Raw genomic sequence first — 21,342 nt, 5'->3', positions numbered from 1 at the left:
GAAAACTTCTGACACGCACTACTCCATCGCATACTATAAGCATATTGCAATCAACGCATATATTTAGATGTAGTATCGCATAAAAATGTCTTTATCGCAAGCACTTGAGCGTATATAGCACTTCATATTCATATTTGTCCACATGCTTAAAGATAAAGATATAAAAATATCGTTACAAGTTTATGGAGCTGCTGCCAGGGATTGGTAACGATTAGTGTTGAATACTTTTGTGGTATTTTGTAGGACAGATCTCTTTGTACTGACTGTTTATCGTGAGCAGGTTGACAGTCTATAAGTACTGGAACTGATCCAGAAATTCTAAACTGATCAAGAGATCAAGTGTATTTTTCGCGCAGGAACACATCAAAACCAAATTAAGCGCTGGAATTTCAAGACCTACGGTTGCAGAGAATGCAAGGTTTGAGATAAGGCCGATCGTGCTTCAAATGATCCAAAATGCAGGACAATTCGGATACAAGGAGAAGACCTGCATGCTCATTTGACTAGCTTCATAGAATGTGCACGCATTCTCTATACCTGGTGTGACTCCCGAAGGAATTAGATTGTATCTCTTCTTGTACACACTGCGGGATGAGGCAAAGAGGTGAACAATGTCCTTGATGACATTGCGCAGGCAAGCTTGATCGCCTGAAGAGGTGTAGATTGCGGTAATCATGAGAAATTTCTTTCAATCCGCATCTCTAAAATCTATGTTTAATTGTTTTCTTAATTGCTTTCTTTATTGCTCTATGCATTGCGTTATTTATTGTTTTCTTGAACTAGCTTTTATTGCTTTATGAGTTTACTTTTCATTTAATTCAATTGCATTAATTTTCGTGCTTTGTTCAAAGTCCTTACTTTCTGCATTAATTGCGTTGTTTTAAATTCTCTGTGAATGACTGTTGTAAAATAAAATGAATATCACAAAGTCCTAGCGACTTGCGTTGTTGAAAAAATAAATAAATAAAATAAAATAATAACAATCAACTTCCGGTATGCATTGCGATGATGGGTGCACTTGTGCTAACAAGATACACTTTGCATTCATTTTTCACAAATGCATTGCACTGAGGGGTGTGTTATGCTCGTATGTATTTTTCGCCCGTCTTTAGCGAAAACGCATTATGTCGAGATAGTGTTGCGCCAGTAGAAATACTGTGCGCCCATCCTCCAAAAATTCATTGAGTTGAGAGGAGTGTTGCGCTGATACATGTGTTGTTGCTCGTCCTCTGCAAATATGCTTTTGCGTTAATGGAAGCATTGTGTTAATCTTTAACCTTGTGCCCATCCAAATAAAACACAAAAGACAAATTCTTTTTGCAAATAGAGTAGTCCAATCGTTTAGGCTTCCAAGGAAATGATGATTTAGCAGATGAAAGGACATACTTCTCTACTAATACATAAATGTGAGGAGCGCGGTGGTAGGCTTTTTTAGTACCTCGAGGCCTGCCATGCAGAATTTGCGTTGGGCCCATTAAGGCCCAACCTATAAATTCCCTCCTCCTTCGTCTTAGAGAGTCTATTTGAATCTTTTGCAAACAGAAACCCTAAGTGTAGCTTTGTATACCCAGACCTTCAAGTTTTCTTCCTATACCCTAAGAAATTTCCCCACTCGTTCACTTAGTACAGCCATGGCCGATCAATCTTCCCATTCATCCTTTTTACCCTCATCAACCTCACCAACCCAAATCATTGCAAGAGAGGCGGCATTCCTCACAGCAAGCCACCGCCTAGCCGTCCAACCAAAACCCATCCCACGAATCGCTGGAAAACCTTGGCGAAAGCCTCTAGTAGCCAGACCACTCCAAATTAGAGAGGGGAAAAGCACGGAGAGTGCCCCACTCCCAACACTGTCATCTGAAAGCGAGAAGAAGAGGAGAGACGACAGAGAAGTGTTTGGGTGCATACTAAGTAATATGGAGAAGGAAGGAGGGCTACCCGAAGCTGGGGTTGTTAATCAGCCATTACCTTTGGAGGAAGAGATGGAGGAAGCTTTGAGAATGAGCGCTCTGGCAGTTTTAGATCCTAAGGAAACTGTTCACACAGAATCCTATGAGGGACCCACCAGAGATGCTTTGGAGGAAGTGGTGGCGGAGAAGTAGCCTGAAATGGCTGAGGAGAAAAAGAAGAAGAACAACAAGGAGAAGAGGGCAGAAGGAGATGAAGAAGCCCAGCCAAGGAAGGAAAAGAAATAAAAAAAAATCGAGTGAGAAGAGGGAACGTAGGCGAGAAGAGAAGTGCCTGAAGAAGAAGGAAGAAAAGAGAAAGAAGGCTGAAAGCCCAGAAGTCGATGGAGAATCAACCACTACAATTGTGGATGAGGGGGTGTCAACGAACAAAGAGAATCAGCATAACCTGAAGAGGAATCAACGCAAATAAAAACGGTTGCGACTGACGATGGAGAGAATCCAGACATCACCCCTCTTATGCGGCATCGCAAAGAGAATGCGTCGCAAGGGTCAACGATCAACCCACCAATTTTGCAAAATGTAGTAGAAGAGGAGGAAAGGAGAAAAAGAGAGGAAGAAGAAAAACAAGAGAAGATGTTGCAAGCACAATAAATCATCGCAGAAGGCGATTTAAGAAGAAAATTACACGATGAAGAAGTGTGTTGCAATAATGCAATTTTGGCAGAAGAAGAGAGAATAAGGCTCGAGGAAGAACAACACATATTGCTGGCCTCGGAACAATTTGAAAGAGAAATGAGAGAAGAAGAAGAGGAAGAAAGAGAAGGAGAAAAGGCGTAGAGCAAATGTTCAGCGCATTCGAGAAAAGAAGAGTAAAGAAATTGCGGAGTGGGAAAAGAAATAACAATGCAAGGAACAGGAAAAGAGAAAAAAAAAAAAAGATCTTGCCTTGCATTGGCAAAAGACAAGGGCATAGCAAAAGTGGAAAGTAATGAGCCTACGGTGGCCAAAGGACGCCCATCAAAGAAGAAAGAGAATGACGACATGATGATGGAAATGGGATTCTTTCCTGCGCCAACACCACTACCGGACTTAATTACAAGTGTTGTGTTAGAGCATGGATGGGAAACATTCTGCCAATGCCCATCCATTGTAATCCCAACGGTAGTGAGAGCTTTCTATCATGGACGACTTCATGGCACCAAAGATGCAGTGATTATGAAATGAGAGGTAGTGTATTTCAGCGCAAAGGACATCAATGAGTTATACCAAATGAAGGACATCCCGGAGGCGCTGGGTAACAAAATCATTGATGATCCCACAGAAGAACAAATGAAGATGCGCTTAAGATATTAATGCAACCGGACACTTAGTGGTCAGTCTCTATGAAAGGCATCAAAACACTTGCGTCCAATAAATTGCTTCCAGAAGCGCGGCTTTGGGTGTATTTGGTGAAAAGGCGACTCATCCCAACCTCTCATGACAAAACAGTTTGGAGGGATAGAGTCATGGCAGCATATTGCATAGCACGCGACATTCCAATAGATGTGGGCCAGTTGATCGCAAAGTAGATTCAAGGTTTTGTAGGGTGTGTAAGAGGCCATTATTTCTTTCCTTGGACAGTTTCAAGCTTATACCTCTCATTGGGTGTAGGTATTGAGGAAGAATCAATGCCAGAAGTCCATGGCCTCATCAACATCAAGATTTTGAGAAATTTTCTCAAAGATTCCCCTCGTTGCCCCGATCTTCCACTGAAAAGGCCCATTATCAATTTAAATGCGCCGCAACAGCCAAAGCCCAAGAAACAACGCAAGGTTGACAAAGGCAAGGAAAAAGTCTAAGAGCCATCACCGCAAGATCAAGAACCCTTGGACCCTTTACCTTTGATCATTCGCCCTCCAAGCCCTCCAACAGAACCCCTCTCCCCACTCCCTGAACATTTTACTAATCTTCTTCTTGCCCCCAGTTCGCCCAACGCATTTCCAACAGCTTCCTCCTCCATTTCATCTCCACAGCATTTTTCTCATCCATCACAGCATGTTAACGACCCACACAATTTGGGTGAAGGCATTTTTGCTCAACCTCAAATTGTTGATGGTGAAACATCACAGGCGTAGCCCACCATCGCATCCCTAGCTGCTGACCTTGCAGAAATGCGTTCTCTTCTCTCTCATCAACAAGAATTTTTCTGCCAGCGAATAACGGAGTTACACGAGAGCCAAGCAGAATTGCAACGCAGTGTTGCGATGACAAGGCAGGTGCTTATCAACATTCAACGCAGTATCTATACGATCCACCTGAACCAAAGACAAGTGGCAGAGCGCAACCATGAGTACTTCAACTTTTTGACAGCCTATCTACATGGTTCCATGGTGCCTCTACATTATAGAAACATCTGCATTTTGAAGAAGCTCCTCGTGTTCCTCCACAAAATCCTCCTCCCGAGCCTCCTCAACCTCCTCCTCAATAATTCTACAAATTTTTTATTGCAGACATTCTTTCATTTTATTCATTTCATTATTTTTATGTATAGAAGCTATTTCTTGATTTTTTATACATGCTAAAATTTTGTATTGCGATATGTGTAATTCTTTGTATACTTGGTTAATTTTAATACAACTGAGTAACAATTTTTTCCGTATGCATTAGACTCTTATTTATCATCCTTTGTCAATTATTGTGATGTTCTTCATCTTATATTTTGCGTTATTCATTGTGCTGCCATGATGAGTAATATGCATACCCTTAGCAACATTTCTCACACATTGTATTCTCTGACTAACACTTAGATAATTTGTAGTAATACACTGCTTTACCTTTTATCCTTCAAGACTCTGCTCAAACCTTCTTTTCAAAATTTTGACTAAGTGTTTGTCTATTCTGTCCAAAACAACACAATGAGGACCTTGCGCATCTCTAAATTTGGGGGTGGGGAAGGTCTGAGTATATGCGATCAAGCGGATGCGGTTATCCTTAAGAAAATGCGTTCATTATATATATATATAAAAAATCATATAAACTCCAATGTCAGAGTAAGGGAAAACCCAAACCTAATAAAAGTTAAGTCGTGAAAGGAACCTGCTCGTAGTTGGATGTTTGCATGACACCCATGGGAGCAAGCCAAAACGAAGGTGGGTTTCCACGAACGACGCAATATGAAAAGAGAAAAAAAGGAAAAAAATGAGAAAAAAAAAATAAGAATATAAGAGACAACTCCTCTGACCAATAAAAGTTAAACTTAGCTGAAAATCAAGAGTTGAAGTTGAGATTGGTACACAACCGTAGTTGGATGTTCGCATGACACCCATGAGAACAAGCCAAAACGAAGGGTGTAACCATGATCAACAGTCTCTAATAAATGACGCAAACTAGACCACCGCATAAAGTCGTACCAAGTTTTTTGTGCAAGAAGAGGTAACCATTCTTTTCAAAACAAGAAGGGAATTTTTGCGTAGAGATTTGTTGTATAAAAGAATAAAGTAGAGCATGTTGATGAATTATCAAAGATAGAAGGAAATTGCATTGTTAAGTAATGTTGTAAAGGTGGAGCATTCGAAGCAACTAATCGACGCAAAATTGAGGACAGAATTGAGTGAAAATTGCCTTAGTTGAAGATATGCTTGAGGACAAGCATATATCTAAATTTGGGGGTGTGATAACATGTAGAAATACAAGTTATTTATACTGTTTTATTTAGATATTGCAACTAAAAGAAAGAAAAGTTGCGTTGATAGTAAGGAAATTGGCCAAGAAATGCAAAAATTATAAAATGTCGTAAATACACCTATTAACACCATTGTGATGGTAGAATAGAATGTTTTAGTTTCTGTTTTGCACGAAATTAGTCACCGCATGCGTTCATGGCTCAAAGATAAGATAAACAACGCATCTACGTCGCATTGCGCCCATTAATCAAGAATGAAGAAATGATCAACGCAATGACGGTGCATGCGACAATCGATCAAGAGCTCTAGCGATCAACGCAATTTCAACCGCATGCGGTAATAAAAAAACAACACCGCATGTGGCGATAGATCAAAGATATGAAGAGCAACACATTTGCGGAAGATTCTGAAAGTGTACAGCTTTCAATTGTGCATTTCTGACGGGTTGATTGCGTAATAAAAGGAATTTCTCATTCCGCAATTTCAGGAACTACCATAACCATATAGTGGGGACCAAAAATGTAGAGAGCCAAGCCTCGCCTATAAATAGCTTCTTCGAATTCCCTAAAAAATATACATGAATACATAAAGACGTGCATATACTGATTCTGAGAGAAAGGCTGGTCTGAAGCGACTGTCCAGAGTAGATCTGGGAAAACCACGAGACAAGGCCGAGAGGTGAGTCTCCGAGCAGAGAATTCTTCTAATTTCCATAGTTGAAGCTTTGTGCGAAGGTCAATTCTACCGAGAGAGCAAGCCTGAGAGGGAAGTTTTCCTTTCCACCACTTCCACACGCCGGCGAGCACAATCTTCGTTCGGGATCTGTGTCATGATGTTGACACTCTTTCTTTATTTGTTTCTAATCTCTATTTCATCATCTATATTCATATTCTCTAATCTTTCATTCACAACATGTATCAAACGCTTAATTTAAGAATTAAATGTTATGATAGTCACCATTGTCATCTCTTTGTCTCTTTTCGTACATCCATAATCCATTTTCTCCATGATGTGTTCTTAATCCCCTAGGTAAATAGCAAGAATTAAGCGAGTGAGTTAATCTGGGTTAAGGAAATAATTAATTTTAGCTAAAGAATGCTCGACGGCATCTTCACCTATGAGAGGAGAAGTGAAGATGTTATTCCGCCTATCGAGAGAAGGTTGGAAAAATGCGTTAACTAAAGCAAGAAATATTTCTAGAGATAGAAATAACCTTATGTTCATCATGCTCATCCCTATTTCACCATAGAGATATGGGAACACGACCGATCACCAAGAGGTGTACGCCAAGGGAAAGCGGAACCTTAGTTGCATCTTTAATGATATGGACAAAGTTGCGATGTTTTTACTATTTACTCTTTCTCTTTCTGCTTCGTTCATAAGACCCGCATACATTGATTCTTTGTACAACTTCATAGCCAGTTCTCAACCTCATTATCATGTATCATGTATCTTGTATCTTGTATCATATTAGTTTAGGTTTTTACTTTATCAACGCATTTTTTTATTTCATCGCAATTTATATTCTTGTATAAACCACCATTCTTTATTCATTGTTAAAAACTGGTCGCATGTATCATATAAGTAATGCATTAACGAAAACAATTCCCGTGTTCAATCAAGGCATCATTACTAACACTTAATAACTCTTGTAAGTTTACTAACACTTAATAACTCTTGTAAGTGTGACTTTCCATTTTCAAATTTCATAGAACGGTATCAACAAGCCCCCGAATTGGAAGACAATGTTGAAGACGAAACTAAGAAACCCTATTCATTTTTTAAGTTTGAGTTGTTTTGAACATTATGTTACAACTCTCCGAGAGGATCGTCACGGAAAAAAACTAACTAATGCCACCTAAAAACGACAGCAGGCGCAATATAAGAATCTCATGGTTCAAATTAATGGAAGAGACTATAGGATATGCTGACACATTTCCTGCACCCATTTACTATGAACTACTTCCCCTATTCACCTTGTTATTGACCCATGCAACCGCTTTTCAAATAAAGCAGTCATAGTAAAAGCGACATGAAGCCGAGCATGCATCTCACGGTGTGAACTCTTAGAGACGTAAGAGCTAAAAATAATATATCATATATATTATTAATCTCTCATTGAAGTTTTTGATTGTTTGGGTATATTCTTTTACTTAGGTATATTCCGGCTAATAAAGATCCTAAGTCTACGTGGTTTATCCAAGTATAACATTTATATTTGGAATTAACCTATGATGTCTAAGTAAACCATTTTTATTACCTCATACCGCTCACGTATGCTCATAAAATTGGGTTATCAACACTCAATAATTCGACTATAATCTCAGGTAGCATGAGTTCAATAAATCGTCAACTTAAGTACCTCCAGTCTTAGAGAGATTATTGACCGATTGAATTTGTAACCAAAGTTTTACAGAATAACGACCTATTTTAACTATTAAAACAAGTTGTTATTTGTTAATCCTAAGTGAGCATGCTGCTTATCTTTATTATAGATTTTAAATGTCTAACTCAATCTATAACACTTTTTAAAACTATAGACATGCTATAACATACATCAAGCATTCCACATTTTAATAACAATTATATTAAAACTATGAAACCCTAAATCATGCATACTATATACTATAACATATTATAACATACTTTCAATGCATGATATATGCCTCCTATGGTAGGATTTTAGATCTACATGACATACTTTATGCACATACAAGATTTAATTTAATTAAATATACATTCATAATGCATAATTAATTAAACACATACTGAAATAGACTGGTTTTGGCATCCAAAGCAAGCTAACAAGCTAATTATTATATTAATAAAAGAAAAACAACTTCCAAAAACCTCTAGATTGCTCGAACTGACCCGAACCAGATCCGAACCACCTGAATCGGACCTCCAGGGATTCAAAAATGGCTGAAGCGGTTAAAATCATGCTGAACCGGACCTTCTAGACTTGAACCGATCAAACCTCATCAAATATTTAAATTATATTTAAATATTATTAACTCTCTAAAACAACAATGTTTAATTTATTAATTAAACATCAATTATATCAAATATAATATTCCAAACCCTAAACCAAGTTTGAACATCTCAAATTCTCTCAACACGTTATTATAAGATTTAATCCTTTTATGAGCTAGTAGAGGGACCTAATGGACCTATAGATCATGAGCTCCATGTTGGGGTTAATGTCCTAAATCTTGTAGGGTCCTGTAGCTTGTAAACACATGTTTGAACAAATATTTGTGATGTAAGAATATGAGATATTTTTTTCACTGTTGTCTATGAAATATGAGATATTTTAGTTGCGTTAACCGCAAACCAATAAACGAAGATCCCTGGTTATCATTGTAAATTAAGCATGTATGTGGAGACATACAAGTAGATCATGCCTTAAATGATAACCTAAATGGTTTGTAGTTTATGGATACATGAGGGAAACCTTATCCTGGTGACACTACGTATACAGCCCACTTTGTAGATGTTACAAGTGTTGTAAAGTGCTACGGATGGTCTAATCCTGATCATTCATGTAGAGACATGCAAGTAGGGGTATCCTATACAAAGGAGTTTCTATAAGACCGGACCACGAAATGTTTAGTCTCATTTTATAACGTCGTTCATGACAGAGACTTTCATTTCACTAGGATGACCATAGGTAACATGACCTTAATCCTGAGTGAGCTGGGAATTCCTGCCTATGAGGGCGGTCCTTTGATTTTTATGGGTGCGAGTGGCCAGATTGTCGACTCAAACCTACCACTTTGGGGATTCATCTGATTAGGGAGTTGGGAACTCAGCTACACAAGACAGAATTCACTCCTTCCTTAAAGTAAAGGTAAGTAGATAACTTGCTCCTTGAAAGGCTGGTTTCGGGGTTTGAACAATGTGACGCCACACACTTTCTCATGGACCGAAAAGTGTTCACTTATAGTAGGACTATGATGTATTGTTCATTAAAGAAATCAGTAGTACTTAAGGAGTTAGATGTAACTATAAGGGAAAAACAGTAAATTGGCCCAGCTGTACTTACGCGTGAGCTGTGAAGGGTTATCGTATTGTTGATTGGTTATATTCAATGGACACAGAAATATATCTGTAGTGCGAAGAGTGCAGTTGTCAGTCTTTAGTGAAGTGTCCAACAGTTAACGGATGATGGATATCGTGATAAAGAGTTCAGTCAGTTATTCACTTATCGTTGAAGCTTTAAGCTACAGGTCCATAAGATCCCCTTGGTAGCTCAATGGTTTCAAGTTGAGAATCGATTTTTGGGTTAGTTTGGAGTGTTCAAATTAACAAGAGGTAATTTGATTATATATGATATAATTAAATTGATTCAATTATATGTGATATATTGATTTGATGTATTAGATACATTGAGTGGAGGAATTAATATAAATATGATTTATATTAAATAAAGGAGAAAAGAACTATGGTTTGTATATTACATATGATGTGATATTAAAACTATAGGTTATAAATATAATATGATAAATTAGTTATTATATTTATTTATAATAAAAACAATTATGAGATAATTGTTTTAGTTTGTTATTTTCTTTTCTCCATTAACCGTGCAAGTGAGAGGTTAATTTCAGTTTTAATTACTGAAGAATAAAAATGAAAGGAGTTTTCATTTTTAGAATGATCGCATTTTTTGCATACCAACTGATTGAGTGAAAAGAGAGAGCTATATGATAACCCTTTGAGAGAGTGAACGACAAGCAAGTTAGCTACACGACTGCCTCGTACTAAACGATCAAGTACTCTTTGTCTATGCGATAGACTTTCTTTTTCTCCCACTTACTCGATCGTATACATACCCCTTCCCTCTACCAAATTCACACAGAGCCCACACCTCCTGGATTCTCACTCCGAGAATACCGAGGTAACCAAGTGGTAGTGTCGAGGGTTGCATTTGAGGATCAGACAGTTTGTGATTATATTGGTTGTTCGCATTCGTGATCGTTTAGACTTTGCTGAGACGCCTGACCAATGTAGATTGAGTGAATACGTGAAAAAGAGTTCTTCAAAGGTATGTCTCTCGATTCCCTTTGTTTTAGTAAGAAAGCATGCTGTAATTTTCTCTATAATGCATAACTGTTCTTGTATGTTTGTGAATGCGCTTATTCTTTCACAATAGGCTTGGACAGATCTTGCTTCCGCTCAATGGTTCTCTTTAATAAGAGTTCCTTCACTCCAATGATTTGAGATTAATTGGTTTAAACTCTTTAAACCGAATTAATCGCTTTTCGTTAACTACCAAGACACACCACTATAGCTCAGCAGTTGCACTCTCCTCACTGTAGATATATTTATGTTAACTTGATTTAACCATAATCAGTAAGTCGATCCTTCACAGGTCGTTCGTATTTACAACTAGGTCAAAATTATCATTTTACCCCTATAATACATCTTGCTCCTTAAGTCTCCACTGATCCTCTATTGAACAATTGGTTTATAGTCCAACCCTTAAACCGAGTCCCTCGCTATCACAAGAGGGCGGACCCCTTTATTCAAAACCAGGAATCAGTACTTAAGGGAACAACCTATCTGTTGAGTTTAAGATAGGTAGGAGTGAATTATGTCTTGCAAGACTATGTCTTCAACTATCTATCCAGTCTTACCCCTAAAATGAGAGGCTTAATGAGCGGTGATGTTAAACCTCTCTCATCTATGCATATTAAAAGATAAACCCAAATAAATAAGAGCCCATAGTTAGCTCAAGACTAAGATCGAGTTACCTTAGGTCATCGAATTGAAATAGTCAGTTTTAATAGTAAACAATCGTTATAAAGAAAAGTGACTATTTCCTGGTTCGGTGTTATGTAAACATCTTTTACATAGGATGCTCTCACTCACATGTCTCCACATGAACAACTTTGGGATCACATCGTTTGTATCAATATACAAAGTGACCACATCCATAGTGTTCCCAATATAAGGTACTCGACCTTATCCATATACTTATAGACCTTTTGGCTATATACTAAAACTGATCATCTTTTGTGTCTCTTCATAAAGTTTAAGTATTCATATTATAATCATGAGTTAGTTTATTGGATTTATAAAAGAATGCAATACAATAACACCTTTATTTAGAAATTTTAATAATAACTTTATTGTAAATAGAATATGTTTAATTTTTACAAACTGCGAGTTTTAGGACATTCCCAACACGAAGACAACACGAAGACCCTTTTCTTCATGCTTGGTAAGCACTTTGCTTTATCCAAGCTTACAACTAGCTTATCGGCATCAACCAAGCTTCGTCCACAACTACCTTATTTCGTCACCGAGATTCAAGTTAGCTCGACAAAAGATTGCTTTCTTCCTTGCAAATAGGGCAACTTGGAAGCAACAACCTCTCATGCTACCAATTGTGTGGGCTGATAATCTCCCATTCATTTTGGCACTACTTCAATCATTATTAACAAAACTATCCACAACCAGAGGATTTTGACTAAAAATAGATTCTCTTCGCATGGCTAGATTGAGGATAACTTCAACCTCGTGGGTCTTCCAATGCAACTATTAAAAAAAAAAAAAAAAAAAAAACAGAGAAACTTACATTTTTGGTTTATGAGGTTCAAATTTTCAGTTTAGTAGTATTTTGGTCCAAAAATAATTCAAATTCAAATTAACTCATGAGGTTAGATTTTAGTAGCATTTTGGTCACTATCGTCAGTTTTCTATTAATTAGTGATAGAAAGGCGATGTGTCACTAGAATTTTAGTTAAAGAAAATACTAATTCTAAATCAAGAAACTTTTTAAATATATTTTTATTAATATTCTCTCCCCCTACTCCCTTCACTCTCATCTATTCACCGTCACCACTACACTCCCAATTTGCGACGGCATGTAAGCCTCCGAACTATTCACGCAGCTTCCGTCTTACCGTGTTATTGGGCCGGCCCATTATTGACCCAAAGACCCAAAACGACGCAGTTTTTTCACTCTCTCAAATTAGGGCAAATAAAAAATAACCTAATTGTTCCGACTCCGCCGCCTCGCTACCTGTTTAAAACCCGATGGCCTTATCGAAAAATTCATCATCTTCTTCCTCCCCTCGGCTAGGGTTTAGCAGTTTACATTTTTCTTCTTGTCAACGGAAGGCTTAGTAGTGTTACCATATTGGATCTGCTTGGGCTTCACTGATAATTTTTTTTTGAAATACATCATCTTCACTTTCTTTATCGTTTCTGATATTTTAGGCTTCATCATCTGGCGAATGTGGATTCAATCAGTTCCCATTTGACTCGTTCCCTTGAAGCAATATCAAGCGTGTTACATCCTATTTTCATACTTTCTTTTCCAGTTGTTTACTATTTGAGATCACGGGAGTAACTACATGATTTTCCTAATCTTCCTTCATTCTTGATTCGTTTTCGTTTGATAAATTATGATTCGGAGCCCTGTTTTAACGGTGATGAGCCTATCAGACCTGTTATGATTTGAGAATATGATCTCAATCTATAACGAACATCTAAGGGACTGAGTTACTTCATTGTGCTCCGATTTATTTCAAAATTCACGTTTTAATTATTTTTTTTGTTGATTTAGGGATTTAGTTCTTCCTGAAAATGTTGGGCCCTACTTTCTGAACATTGATTTTGTATCTAGCTTTACATTCGATGAAGCAGGATCCAATTGTGAGGCCTAGAGTTACGTTCTCCTCGCTATCCAGGGTTTCATTTAACATGATTCATTTGGACGTCGGAGAACTACATTTTTTCTTGTTTCAATCTTCATCATTGCTTTGATTTTGTATGTTAATCTAATCAACTTAACAACTGTTTCAATTTTTTGTTTGTTCAGTTTTTCTTTAGGTACAAGGACTGCTTATCATCATCCCCAGTGAAGCTGTAAATCGATTTTAGCCTTTTCGATAGAATTAGCTGAAAGATTAAACGGGTTGCTAGGATTTCTTCCAAAGTTTTGTAATTTGTGAGCTCATAAAGATTATTCAAGTTTACATGTGGCAATTCTAATCCGTTTTTAGCTAGGTTATTGTTTTTATTTCGTTTGAAATTCATGTGGTTCTGTAAATTTACTGCGTTTGGTGCCATTCTCTTGGCTGGATCTAAGGGGTTGAATTTGCTTTCATCATCTCGTTCTTCTGAAATTTATGTCGTCTCTTTATGATTTTCGTGAGTATAGGCTAAGGCCCCCAATAATTTGCCTTTTGGTCATTAATTATTATATCCCAAAGAGGAGATACCATATTCTTTGGAATCGATCTAAAAATTGAGCCGAAAATGTCAGGGAACCTAGTTTTTTTTTTAATTTCAAATTCAAGTGGAATCATGCAGAAAGGTAAAGCATCTTGCTCTTGGTCACTCTTGTTCCCGGTTAATGGGTTGTCTTCTTCTCTCTTGTTCGTCTTGCTCATAAAATCACCATTGGAGTTGGTCTCTCAAAATAAAAGAGAGGAAAAGGAAAAACTCAGCAGTGTGAGGTGTAGATGGGAAAAAAAAAAGAACAATATTATAATTTCATGTAATACATTTTTTTTTCAAAATTTGATTCCTTTGTCATTTTTTAAATTAGGTTTTTTTAGGTGCAATCTTCCCTAAATTCTTTCAGTGCATTTAATTAAAGAGTACAATTGGCAACTGCAGTAACTTGCTTAAGTGGAAGTATAATGAACGTATGAATAGCTGCAGTAAACTTTTTTTTTGAAATTTCAAAAGCTATTTAAATTCTTAGAAGATTTATTCAAAATTATATTTATTGTCATTTTGTCAAAGAAATAGACATTTTTAATATAAGTTCATGTCGGGCCAAAAGAGGAGAATTGAAAAGCCCATGGGTCTCAATCACGGTGAAAACAAAGAAAAGCCCATCAAACAAGCCTAGTTTGGTAATTTAGAGCAAAGGTGGGACATACTGCCCTCGTGCCACCGTCAATCACCTTCAATTAAAAGCATTTTTGGTTGCTCTTCTCTCGTCTCGTGGTTGATGATGCAATCGCCTATTCTCCATATTTTACCCCTAACTCGTTATCAAAGCAAAATCCCATTTGTTTTTACTAAAAGTAGTGTATCTAAAAATATTTATAGGATTTTTTAATCGAAAAAACCTGGGATTGACAGAATCAAAACATCGTATTAATTTAAGTTTTGATGTTTTAAAAAATTAGATTCTATTGTTATGAAAAATTCATTAAAACTCGAAGTATGGTTCAATCGATAATTATTATAAAACAAATTAAATTCTCTTATACAATTTTTTGCTTGGAGGTAACTAATATTAGATAAATCTCATTTTGTCTTCATTTGACAAAAATAATTCAACATAGATTTTTGGACACATCAATAATATTATATTATGATGTCACAATTAACAAACAAAAGCTGTTCATCAACGCACACAAACTACCAAACCATACATACAATGTGCAATCCCCATATACCCAATCGAAGAAATTTGCCTGCAGAATTATGTTTGAGCTCATTCGTTATCGTCAACTCGGTTTCATTGAGTCAACTCGGCCGAATCACTGCCCAAACCCCTATTACGGGAAAATATAAAAATTAGCCCTTTTCATTTAAATTTTAACTCAAATTTAAAATTAACCATCGAACCCGGTCTGATTCCAAACCGCGTCACGAACCCTCCTCATATCTCGCCCTTTTAGAGTCCGGCCAACGCCCTCGAAAACCGACGTCGCCGCCGCCGCGTTCCGGCTCCTCGCGTATTCCCTCGCTAAATACTCGTGCGGCGGCACCATCTCCGCCTCATCGTTGTTGTAATACCCTCCGTCGTCCATCTCCGGTAGCGACTCCACTGGTTCCGCTCTTAGAATCTTGCTCCAATCCGGCACGTTCACCGGAGCCGATGCCGACACGTGGCGTCCACGTGGATTATTCCTCTGCGACGCTGTCACCGACGCTACCGTCCTTCCAGAATCTTCAAAAGCAATTGACACTCCCCCGACTTTTCTTTCATCGCGGGGAGTCGATCTCCGGCGAGTTCTGACTGTAATGTTCCCGTAATTCTCATCCTCACCGTCGGCGGAGTTTTTATTGTCAATTATTGACCATACATCTTCTTCACGGAGCTCCGATGAATCATCTCCATTATAGGATCCTTGAGCGTATCCATTGCTATAGCTCCCGAGGAACCGCTCGTTCCTGTTAATTCCCAACTTCCGTCCTTTCGCCATCCGCCGGCCACAATTCCTACGATTCTCCGGCGACCTTAAACTGGTACCGTTTAATATCTCTCTCTTTTCAGTACCCAGTAGAATTGAATTTGAAAAACTATTAATATACAATTATAAAAATTAAAAATTAAAAAAAAAAAATCAAAACACTGAAAAAGCCCACAGGAAGGTGGGTTTTGGTTTGGGGATTGGAGAATTATATTTATAGCGTTTTAATAAATCAAAGAGTTGAATTTCATGTGAATTTGGGATTCATTTCGATTACATTTCAGCTCCAAGCAAATGCATGAGTGAGAGCAACAGAAGATGCCAACGAACTGACTTAAACTGTAAAAAAAGTAGAGAAAATTCATTTTTAACCCTTTTCTAAGGGTGTAGTAGTAATTTGCTTTCAAAATTTTAATCTTTTTTATACAGATTGATATAGACCGACAATATCTATTAGTATTCTTTTATTGTTATTTTTTAAATAATTTGACATTTTTTATATATGAAAATTTTTCATTTCTTCTCTATATATTTTTCTTCATAATTTACTTGAAAAAAATTACGTGATAGATTTGAGTTGATGGTAAATAAAATCAACTAAAGTAATAGTTATCGTTGACTCAAAATTTATTTATTTATTTATATATATGAACTTAAAATTCAAATTAATAAAATTTTTAATTCTAATCGATATAATTAAAAGATTTAGAGATATAAATTTATTCTTATAAAAAGTTATTACAAAAAAAAAAAAAAACAATACTTAGATACATATAGGATTAGATCAATCTTTTTGAAACTCACTCCAATCATTATAGTATGAGAAATTAAATAATATTAAAAAATTATCTTTTACATGTTTCGAATTATAATTGATCATTTAGGCCGATAAGAAAAAATAAAATATCATTTTGGTCTCAATACTTTTAGGACCGTTACTATTTGGTCTTTTGTTTTGTTTTTTTTTAAAAATTAAGTCTATTTCATCCATATTTTTCAAATGGTTGAATTTTTAGTCAAATTCTAAAAACAAAAACAAATTTTTGAAAGCTACTTTTTTTTTTTTGTTATTTCTCAAAATTTGGTTTGATTTTTTTAAACTATTGGTTAAAACTAGATAACAAATGAAAAAATTTAGAAAATGAAGTAGTATTCATAAGCTTAATTTTAAATATATATATATAATTGATTAAATAACAACATTTATTATTTTTGTTAGGAAATATAGTATTATTTTAGTCTTTTTTTTTTTAAAAAAAAAGTCTGATACTTTTTTAATTTCAATCTATGTATTTTAATAAATCTGAATTTAGTATATCTAAAATTTTATTTTTACTAAAATTGATTAAATAACAACATTTATTATTTTTGTTAGGAAATACAGTATGCAAATACGTTTTAAAATTTTATAGTAACATTGTTAATAGATTTAAGGAAAAAAAATTAAAAACCAACAGTAAACCTATAATGAACACCAAATTTAAAATTTATTCAAAATATAGGGCTTTAAATAGAATGACTTCAAATTATAGAAATTAGATTTGTATTTTAACCTAAAATCGGATGGAGTAAAAATGTACCCAAATATTTTGAGTTTGGGCTGGTTGCACAAATAACAATCAGATCTAAAATAATAAAATATGTAGAATAAGGATAAACAAATTAGGGATATGATACAAAATTAGCGCCATATATCATCAATAGTAGCTATCACTATATAGGCAAATGACTAAAAAGGTCACATGCATCCCAACATTTTGTGCTTATTCTTTCTGCTTTCTCAAATTAAAAACTATCACTGATAGCAACTATACAACCTTAAAATAATAACACTTGAAAAACCATCTTTCTGTTTGCTAACAATTTTTAATGGCTATCATTGATACACTTTGATCAATGGTAATCGAACTTGAAATATTAGCACCTGAGGCTATTAGTGGATATCGATGATAGACTTTTACAAGTAGTTATCAACTTTTGAAATGAAACTATTATCTTTCAAAGATTAACATTTAAAGTTATAAGTGATAGAAGTATATCAATAAGAGGTCTATAAGTGACTATCTCTGATATTTACCTAACTCATATCACCAATATCATTAATATCATTCATTTTATTGAAATATACCTAAGTTATATCACTAATATACAGATATCACTGATAGCTATGACTATCATTGATAGTTTCAACCAGTGCTTACCACCGATAACTTTTAGCAGTAGCTATCAATGATAGACTTTCATAAAATGAAATTGACTTTTATATTATTAATATCATCAAAATGTGAATATCACCTAAATTCTATCATCGATATCACTTATATCGCAGTTATCGACGATAGCCTTTATCATTGATAGCATGCTATCAGATATAACCTCTATCATTCCTTTTTACCATCAAATAACATGTCATCGTTGATAGCTTATATTACGAATAACATGCTATTGGTGATAACTTGTAGGTAGTCCACTTACACTTTAATTCGAGATTCAACTTTATTAATTAAATCCACTAAGTTAGCTATCAGTGATAGACATCTATAAGTGGGTATTAATTGATCAAAAAATCATCAAAGATTAAGCTATCAATAGTAGAAAATATTAGTGGCTATCACTGATAGACTTTCTTAGTAACTATCAATTTTGAAAGACTAACACTCAAAGCTATCAGTAGCTATAATCGAGAAAGTTTTATCATGATTATCAATAATAGACTTATATCACTAATAGACTTGTACCACTGATATCTACCTAAATGTTATATAACTAATACATGAATATGATTGATATCTATCTAGGTTCTATCACTAATATCACTAATAATTGTTATGATCAATACACAAATACACAAATATTTCAATTTGTACCCTTCATTTTGGGTCATCTATGCCATTTTTTTTTTCAAGTTTATTTATGATAGGCATCATACTCTTAAGTTCCTATAAAATGAAAAAAAAAACTATTGGCTTATTTGATATCGTTCACATTTCTCATTTCTTGAGAAATAAACTTGTTTAGTAACTATTCTTGTTTCTTATTTCAAATTTTTAAGAAATGTTTCTAAAAATGGTACAAATTTGTGGACTAAAAAAAGTAATTTCTTTCCTATCATTTTTCATTTGCTATTTATATTTAATGTTTCGTTATAATAAAAAAATTTGATGATTGGCTTGTTGGGGGTTAAGTTACTCATGATTTGGATATTTTCAAGTCTTGGGTACGAAACTCAGTCTCATAATTCTTATGAAAAGAGAGAAGCAAAAATCGGATAAATGAATGATTTCCTTTTTTAGGAAAAAAAGAAAGAAAGAAAGAGAAGAAGCAAAACTAGAGAAATGAGAAAAAAAGAAAAAGAAAAAATTGGAGAAAGAAAATAAAAAAAATATAAAAAGAAGGGAATAAGCAAAAATTGGAGAAAAGGAAAGAAAATAAAAATAAAAAGAAAGAAAAAAACCGAAGGAAGAAAAGAAAATAAATAAAAAAAAGAAAGGAAATAAGAAAAAGAGGATAAAGGAAAGAAAATAAATTAAAAAAAGGCAGAAAATGGAGAAATAAAAGATTTTTTTTTTTTTAAAAAAAAAAAGAAACAAAAGAAACAAAAGTAGAAGAAAAGAAAGAAAATAAAAATAAGAAAAATAAAATGTGCAACAAGGGAGAGCGAAAATGAAAATTATAAAAAATTCAAAATTTAACTAATAAATAATTTTAGATCTTTTCCTAATTTTACTATCTATTACCGATATCATTTGCACCAAAATATATATTATGTCTATTTTATTTAATTTTATTTTAGTGGTATGTAGTTAAGTGGAAAAGATGGATACATAATTAAGCTGGACGCTCGTTTAGAAGCCCGTGTAGTTCAAACGAGGAATTGGAGATAGAACTTTCTATTTCTAGAAACGGGATGGTAAAGTTTGTGGGTTGTGATCAGGTGAGGTCAGCTTCACATAAAAGCTCCGCGGGGACCACGTGGATGGGAAAAGGATACTCACAAGGAAGCAAACGGCAACGGCCTGGGAGCCGTACGATTTAATATGCCCAAAATTGATCAACCATGTTGGGAAATTTCAAGAATAAAGTTTGTCAAACAGGTAAAATCTATATTTATATATATAGTAGATAATTTAATTATTTGCACACCACACGCTCACCCTTTCTCTTCAATAAAAAATTAAAATATTCTTTTATTTATTTATTTTTATGCAGTAAGATTAATAATAATATATATGAGAATATTTAAATATATCTCGAGTTACATATATTTTTATACATCTCATTAAATTATTTAATAATAATTTGTCATTAGACATAAACAACAATACGAATATTAAATAATTAAGGAAAAAAAGTAGCAGTCAATTGTGATGCTTTTTCGTTGGTCATCGAATGAGATAATATAAATTCTTCAATTGATTGCAACTACATTTGTAACGTCTACAAGTGCATCCAAGTCTATAAGAGATATATTCATTCCAAAAGACTCTTGAATTTTAAGAATCACATAATTACCGGTTATTGATCAATATCACTAATTTCATAGGAAAGATTTGAGACCATCATACTTATGAAGAACCATTCTTTCAAAATCCAAATTGAGTCACATCGGTGGCAATAATACTTTAATATTCTTATTATTTAAAGTTCATAAACAAAAATTGAACGTTTGAAAATAAAAGAACTAAAATCGAATATACTTTAAAATACAGAGATCAAAATGATACTTTTGACAATCTTATTATTTAGTATTTACTTAGTGCTCCTCTAAGTACACTTAAAAATTAAGTACCGATAAAACTATAGAAACGAAGAAAGAGTTAATAAAACTCTTATAACAATTTTTTTTAACAATCAATCTAATTATAATTTCAATTAAATATTTCTTTTATAACAAAACAACGAATGAGAATTTTTCATTGTCAAACAGATAATATTTGAGTACCTTTCAAGATATACTTATCTTTATTCATTATTCTCTCATCATTCACACCACAAAAAAGTTAAAATATTTTAAAAAGAAAATAAGATCAACAATTTACTATATGATAAATTATGATTGGACAATTTGATGAGATATACAAAGGTAAGTACGACTAGAAATGCACTAAGTATTTTATTCTCAACATTTTCCTTGTCTTTCCGCATCAAATTTTTACATCCTCAAACCGTGAATTGTGATGCAAATTTTTTTTAAAAAAATTTATTGTACTATCCTATTTAGTATTTAGTCCATTATCATTACAAAAATATTTATGAAAAAATTATATTGGGAAGGCATTGATATAGGCAACAGAAAGGGACCCGCACTCCACGTGGTGAGAGGGTCCAGTCAGCTGGGGAGAGAGATATAGAGGGACACGTGGCAGAAGGAGGACCGGTAAAAACTTAAAAGCCGGGGGAAGGTGTGAAAAAAGCCATTGATGGAAAGGGGGGGTTGATAATAAATATAATAATATTTGTTTTTAAGGAAAAAAAGAAAAGAAAAAAGGAAAATGGACGTAAGCAAATAATTGGGTGGAGAAAATGAAAATAAAGGGTGTGTCGTTTTCAGTAAATGGGCCTCCACCCTTCCCCCCACTGTTGAGGAAGTGATCATGTTTT

At 34.6% G+C, this 21,342-nt stretch overlaps 2 non-coding genes and 1 pseudogene across 3 annotated transcripts; 2 read left to right on the top strand and 1 right to left on the bottom strand.

Annotated features, from left to right (window-relative positions):
* Positions 1-13,004: 13,004 nt before the first annotated feature.
* On the top strand, positions 13,005-13,089 carry LOC120084329 (small nucleolar RNA SNORD25). The gene has a single exon (XR_005483689.1). It is a non-coding gene; the product is annotated as a small nucleolar RNA SNORD25 (small nucleolar RNA).
* Positions 13,090-13,204: 115 nt separating this feature from the next.
* LOC120084314 (small nucleolar RNA snoR136) lies at positions 13,205-13,317 on the top strand. Its single transcript, XR_005483678.1, has one exon. It is a non-coding gene; the product is annotated as a small nucleolar RNA snoR136 (small nucleolar RNA).
* A 1,522-nt stretch (positions 13,318-14,839) lies between these two features.
* LOC120083209 (protein S40-6 pseudogene) lies at positions 14,840-15,935 on the bottom strand (annotated as a pseudogene). Its single transcript, XR_016531090.1, has one exon. The product of XR_016531090.1 is annotated as a protein S40-6 pseudogene (transcript).
* Positions 15,936-21,342: the final 5,407 nt, after the last annotated feature.

Source organism: Benincasa hispida, chromosome 8, assembly GCF_027475165.1.
Source record: "Benincasa hispida cultivar pf3 chromosome 8, pf3_genome.v1.1, whole genome shotgun sequence".
Taxonomy (NCBI): Eukaryota; Viridiplantae; Streptophyta; class Magnoliopsida; order Cucurbitales; family Cucurbitaceae; genus Benincasa; species Benincasa hispida.
Note: the sequence above shows the minus strand (reverse complement) of the source record. Positions and strands in the feature narration are given on the sequence as shown.